General features: G+C 42.1%; 1 protein-coding gene across 1 annotated transcript in view; it reads left to right on the plus strand.

The window, feature by feature from the left end:
• Nucleotides 1-6,959, plus strand: part of LOC113029618 (uncharacterized) — a 430,622-nt gene that overhangs the window by 359,701 nt on the left and 63,962 nt on the right. The window lies entirely within an intron of this gene.

Genomic DNA, 6,959 nt, shown 5'->3' on the forward strand with positions numbered 1-6,959 from the left:
CTTCCTGCTCTGCTGTGATTCGTTACTTTGCGGTCACGTGACGCAGCTGCGCTTCGCAAGTAGGTGAGGTACATCCTATTTCCTTCTATTAATCTTTTTTCCTGGCCTTGACGAAAACTTCATCACTGGTAGGAGAATTGCTAAGGACTCAGTAGAAGAGAAGAGCGGTGCTGCGAATTTGAACAGTCTTACTATTGTCTCTCCTAAACAATAGGTGAAGATGGACTACAAAATGTGCATCTTTTGTTGTAACTGCTGTTTTATTGTCATTTAAATGCGGAGAGTTTCTGGAAAATGATATGGAAAGGTTATACAAAGCTTTGAATTTTAAAGAAGGAATGGTCATTTGACATTAAACGGCTAAAAGGAGACACTGTATCAGTTTGTTACTTAAAGTCATGAACAGGAGTATTTCTACTGCATGTTTTTTTTTTTTGTTTTTGTTTAAAGTGCCACGTGCGTGACCTCAGTATGACCTGAATTTAGAACAGAAAAAGAAAGGTCATATATTACTGAGTTTAGTCATCCATAAAATCATCACATTCAATGTAAGATTAAGGTTAACTATTGAACTATTCTAAAGTAAAGGCTTTAAAAACAAGTTGACGCTGAAAGTTTTATCATCACTAATATCACATAACTTTGCAGACATGTGGCCAACAGTAATGTTTTATTGTTCTTCGCTATTAAAGATTTGCACATAAATAAGTGACATAATGTCCAGTACTTACTTTTAAAAGTTTACTCTTCAGTCAATCTGTTTCAGAGAGCCGCCGTGTTTTTTCCCAAAAAATTATCCGCACCCACCACTGCACAAGGAATTGTGGGATATGTTGGGCCACGAAGGCTACACTGGACCCAGCCTTCAAATCTTGGGAAAAGAAGGGGGCAATTGGAGGACTCTTTTAATTGGGACGATCTTTGTCACATCGCTGTGACGTAATCGGCCTTAAAACGCTGCATTTAAGGCTGCAGACCTTGAATTGGGATAAAGTCTTTGTCTTTAAGACATTCCTGCAGTTTAACTATTTGTTGTGTGTTGGCTTCATGGATAGAAAAAGTTGGGTGTCATCTAAGAAAAGCACGAAAAAGACTTAACAATGTGGTGTATGCTGTACAGTGCAGCGAGGAATGCCCAGACCTCTACATTGGAGAGACCAAACAGCCACTTCACAAGCGCATGGCACAACACAGAAGAGCCACCTGCACAGGACAAGACTCAGCAGTCCATCTGCATCTTAAGGATAAAGGACACTCTTTCGAGGATGCCAATGTTCACATTTTGGACAGAGAGGACAGATGGTTTGAAAGAGGAGTAAAAGAAGCCATCTATGTCCACTGTGAGCGACCAGAGGCGGTGGTTTATGACACCAACTCTCTGCCATCTATAATCCAGTTTTGAGATCCCTCCCTAGACGCCTTAACGCCCACTCACATCCTGGGCCATCTGACCTCAGGAATTCTCATGATAAGGTGGGGCCAGGTTTCACAATGAGCTCACCCGAAACTCTGGCTGATTGGGACCCACACCCAGTTTCACACCTTGTCTCAGGCGATTAGAGGATCATCAGGGGGTCCTTTTGTCCCTCTGTGGGGGGTTTCTCCCACTAGGTTTATATCTGGGACTCTCCACCATTTGACCTTAGAACTGAAGAAGTTTCTCGGATGAGAGGTGAAACGTCTTCAAGCAACTTAAAGAAGTCCAGACCCTTTTCTTTCCAAGCTCCTTAGACTACGATGACCTGGATGACTGAGAACCTTCACAGACATTATTGTATTTACCAACATCAAGAAGTCACAAGCAAAGAAAGATCACACAATGGTGCATGTTTAAACAAGGAGAGTTTACTGGTCAAAATTATTTATTAAAGAAATAAACAACATTTTTTTAACCACCAAAAAATACACATTTAAAGCAACACAATAGCGGCCCAATATCTTATGTTTATGTCAGAACCGGTGCCATTATGGAAAAAGTTGCCGGTACCCATCCGGTAATAGATACTGGATGGGTACCGGTATCTATTATGTGGATACCGGTACCCATCCCTACTCAGAACTGACAATGGTGGGGAATACACATCTAAAGAGTTTCAAGTATATTTGAAAGCTCAAGGCATCCACCATGAAGTGACTGTGCCACATACACTGCAGCAAAATTGTGTTGCAGAGAGAAAAAACAGAACTCTAGTGGAATCAGCTAGAAGTATGCCATCACATGCAAAGTTGCTAAACACATTCTGGGCAGAAGCTGTTGCTACTGCAGCTTACATACAGAATAGGCTCCCAACATCTGCTTAAAAGAATGAAACACCCTATCAGAGATGGTATGGAAAAAAACAGACATTAGTCATATGAAAGTATTTGGATGTGTTGCTTATGCACATGTTCCAAACACCGAGAGAAAGAAGCTGGACAAAAAGGCAAGTTCGTCATGGGATATGCAACGAATGCAAAAGGCTACCGACTGCGGGATGAGGAAAAAAGAAAAATACTGATTTGACAAGATGTGGTCTTCAATGAAACAGATTTTAATTGCAAAGAAAGTGAAAATGATCTCTGTTTGGGGAATGAAGTGACACTACACACGGATGAAAGACAAACAATACTGAGGAGACTGTCACCAGTGAGGCTACAAAAGGAGATTAGCGGATCAGAAGACCTCCAAAGAGATATGGATTTGAGGAGTTTGCTGACGTAGTTACAGTTGACCATTATGCAAACATCTGTTGTGTCACAGAACCAAATACACTGGAAGAGGCTATGTCAAGTCCAAATGCAAAGGAGTGGAAAGAAGCAGCTGATTTGGAATATGAGTCACTGCTGGAAAATGGCACATGGGATTTAGTGGCTCTACCAAAGGATTGCAAAGCAGTTGGATCAAAATGGATCTTTAAAGTTAAGCATCACAGTGATGCACAAGTGGGAAGATTCAAGTGCAGACTTAATGCCAAAGGCTATTCACAGATTTATGGTGCAGACTACGATGAAACATTCTCTCCGGTTGTACGATTTGGTTCAATTCGTACTTTATCATTTGCTGTGCAAAACAATCTAAATGTGCTTCAAATGGATGTTGTGACTGCATTCTTGAATGGACACCTGGAAGAGGAAATCTACATGAGCAGCCAGAGGGTTACATCAAACCTGGGCAGGAACATCTAGTGTGCAAACTAAACAAGTCAATATATGGACTGAAGCAGTCTCCACGTTGCTGGAGCAAAGCTTTTACAGAGTTTATGAAAAGCATTGGTTTTACACAGAGTACTTCAGATCATTGTGTGTTTGTTAGAACAGGTCAGGAGTTGGAAATATTGGCTGTGTATGTTGATGATCTGATTTTGATTACCGAATCAACAGAGAGCACGAAGAACTTAAAGGACACTCTGAGGAAACACTACAAAATGAAGGACATGGCTGAGCTATCCTACATTCTGGGCATCTCAGTGGTCCAAGACAAGGACAAAAACCATGTTGTGCTTCATCAGAGACAGTTTACTGAAAACATACTACAAAAGTATGGAATGGACAGTGCAAATCCAGTAGAAATTCCAGCTAACACAAATGTCAAATTAAGAAAGAGTGATGACGTCAGTCAACCTGTAAACCCAAGCATGTATCAGTCAATGGTTGGAAGTTTATTGTATGCTGCCATGGCCACACGACCAGATATTGCACAAGCAATGGGTGTGGTGTCAAGGTTCAATCATATTATGTTCATTTGTGACGCATGAAGGGGCGTAACCCTGATGATAGTGTCCAGAGGAATAGGAAGGAGGGTAATGGAGGAGGATGTGTAACGTTTGTGAAACAAGGGATCTAATATAGAGTTGTAGCTACAGGAAGGCAGTTCGAATTTATAATTCTTGATATATGGGGAGGAACTGGCAGCATTAGAGTGGTAAACTTTCATAATCCAGCTAACAAACTATTAGCAGTGGAGGAACCTGGTGCATATTTAAGGGGTAAGAGTAATCTGGTGTGGGGACTTTAATGCACACAGCACGTTGTGGGGTAAGAGTAATGATTGGAATGGGGCGGTGATTGAGGAATTGATGGAGGTAAAGAATTATGCATGTTTGAATGATATAGGGGGCACTAGGGTAAATGTTAGAACAGGGGTCGAATCAGCCATTGATCTTACTTTAGTATCGGACTCAGTGGCAGGCATTTGTTAATGGGAGATATTGAAAGAGACTACTGTAGGGAGTGACTATTATCCTATTCTGATTGAGGTAGAGCTGGGTGTTGAGAAACAGGATATAAGAGGTGTCAAGAAGTGGTGTTTCAGTGATGCTAATTGGGATACATTTGGATTAATTAGTGATCAAGAAATGCAAAGGATCGATATGAATGTTGAAGTTGATGATTTATAGGATTCTATTTGTAAGGCAGTGTTAGAGGTGGCACGTAGGGCAATAAGGAAGAAGGAAGGGAAAAGAGGATTGTACCTTGGTGGACAAAGGAGTGTCTGGAAGTGATTAAACTTTGAGGTTTTTAAGATTTTAAAGAGGAATCACAATTTTCAGAATCTTGTTGGATACAGAAAGTTATAAGTTAAAGTAAGTCAAACTGTTAAAAAAGCAAAGAAGGATTTCTGGAGAGGTTTTTGTAACTCAGTTGGGAGGGAGACTAACATACACAGCGTTTGGTCATTAGAAGCATGAATGGCATAATAAGGGAGTATGGGTATCCAATTCTGAGGCATGGAGAAGTAGCAACGATTAAAGATGAGGAAAAGGTTAACATGTTGGCAAAATAATTTGTCAAAATCCATAGTTCAGGCAATGCTAGTGAAGTAGGGCGAAGAGGAAGAGAATTGACAGTCACAGAGAATATAGATTTATTGGATATGGTAGAAGATACAGATGATCTATTGAATATTCTTTTTACGAAGTCAGAACTGCATTGAGTGCACCAGAAATTAAAAATATCAGGACCAGGAAAAGATCAGGTGTGTTATATCATGTTAAACCATCTTAGTCAGTCAGGTAAAGAGCTTTTGTTAGAGTTGTAGGATAGGGTAGGGTTTGGGAGGGTGGGAGGCTGCCGAAAAGCTGGAAGGAAGCTGTGGTGGTACCCATACGGAAACCAGGAAAGGATGACACAAATCCAGGAAATTTTAGACCTATAGCTTTAACATCGCATATTTGTAAAGTAATGAAGCGTATGATAAATTAAAGATTAACGTACTATTTAGAAACTAGAGGATTTATCTCTGAACATCAAAGTGGGTTTAGGACAGGGAGGAATACCATGGACCAGTATTGTGTTTGGAACATGAAGTTAGAAAAGCACAAATAAACAAAGAAAGTGTAGTTGTTTTTTGATATAGAGAAAGCCTGTGATATGATGTGGAGAGAAAACATACTAATTAAAATCTGTAAATTTGGTATTAGGGGGATAATGGATTTTTTAAAGGGAAGACAAATTCAAGTGAGGATTGGGGAGGTTTATTCTGAAAGGTTTTTGGTAGCAGTGATGGGAGAAGGGAGCCGGAGATGGACAGACGGATTGGGGCTGCAGCTGCAGTAATGCGGACGCTGCACCGGTCCGTCGTGGTGAAGAGGGAGCTGAGTGTAAAAGCGAAGCTCTCAATTTACCGGTCGATCTACGTCCCTACCCTCACCTATGGCCACGAGCTGTGGGTAGTGACCGAAAGAACGAGATCGCGGATACAAGCGGCAGAAATGAGCTTCCTCCGAAGGGTGGCTGGCCTCTCCCTTAGAGATAGGGTGAGAAGTTCGGCCATCCGGGAGGGGCTCAGAGTAGAGCAGCTGCTGCTCCACATCGAAAGGAGCCAGCTGAGGTGGTTCGGGCATCTGACAAGGATGCCCCCTGGGCGCCTCCTGGGTGAGGTGTTCCAGGCATGTCCCACTGGGAGGAGGCCCCGGGGCAGACCCAGGACACGCTGGAGAGATTATATCTCTCGGCTGGCCTGGGAACGCCTTGGTATTCCCCCGGACAAGCTGGAGGAGGTGGCTGGGGAGAGGGAGGTCTGGGCCTCTTTGCTTAGGCTGCTGCCCCCGCGACCCGGCCCCAGACAAAGCGGATGAAGATGGATGGATGGATGGATGGATGGATGGTTTTTGGTAGAAAACAGTACACTTCAATGGAGCATAGTGAGCCCTTTGTTGTTTTCTTCAATGATAAATGATGTGTTTGATGACATAGAGGGTGGATTGGGGTGTTGGCTTTTTGCTGATGGTATATAAAGGGTAAAAGCCATCTACTTATGAGGAAGGCTTCACATGATGGCAATATGGAAGAGAGGGAAAAATGTTGACTTTATTGTGAAGAAACTGCAGGGAGCACTTGGGAAAGTTAAAGAGTGGTCGTATAAGTGGGGTTTAAAATATTCAGTGAATAAGACTAAGACAATGTTCTTTACAAGGAAAAGGGGTTAGTGAGGAAGTTAAGATAAAGTTGTATGGTTTAGAGTTAGAAAGAGTTAGGCAGTTTGAGTTTCTGGGAATGTGGTTGGATGAAAGGCTGACATGGGCTTTTCATATTCAGAAAATGGTGGATAAATGCAAAAAAGTATCAAATATATTGAGGTGTTTGGTTGGGAAGGAGTGGGGAGCAGATAGGAAGTCCTTGAGAGCCACATGTGTGGGGTTGGTCAGATCTGTGTTAGATTATGTGTAGCATACTATTCAGCTGAAGACACAACTCTAGTTAAGTTAGACATTGTTCAACATCAGGCGCTAAGACTCTGTACAGGTGCTTTTAAAACAACTCCTACTGCAGCTTTGCAGGTGGAAATGGGGGAAAAGCCACTAGGACTGAGAAGAACACAGCTTATGCTTAATTATTGGGCAAATCTTCAGGGCCATGGACAGGATCACCCAACACAAGCAGTTCTCAACCCTTGCTGGGAGAAAGAAAGGCGGAAATCAAAGAGCTTTGGGTGGATTGTGGGTGCAAGAGCAAGTGAATTTAAACTGGATCAGTTATAC

Source organism: Astatotilapia calliptera, chromosome 9, assembly GCF_964374335.1.
Source record: "Astatotilapia calliptera chromosome 9, fAstCal68.1, whole genome shotgun sequence".
In the NCBI taxonomy this organism is placed as follows: domain Eukaryota; kingdom Metazoa; phylum Chordata; class Actinopteri; order Cichliformes; family Cichlidae; genus Astatotilapia; species Astatotilapia calliptera.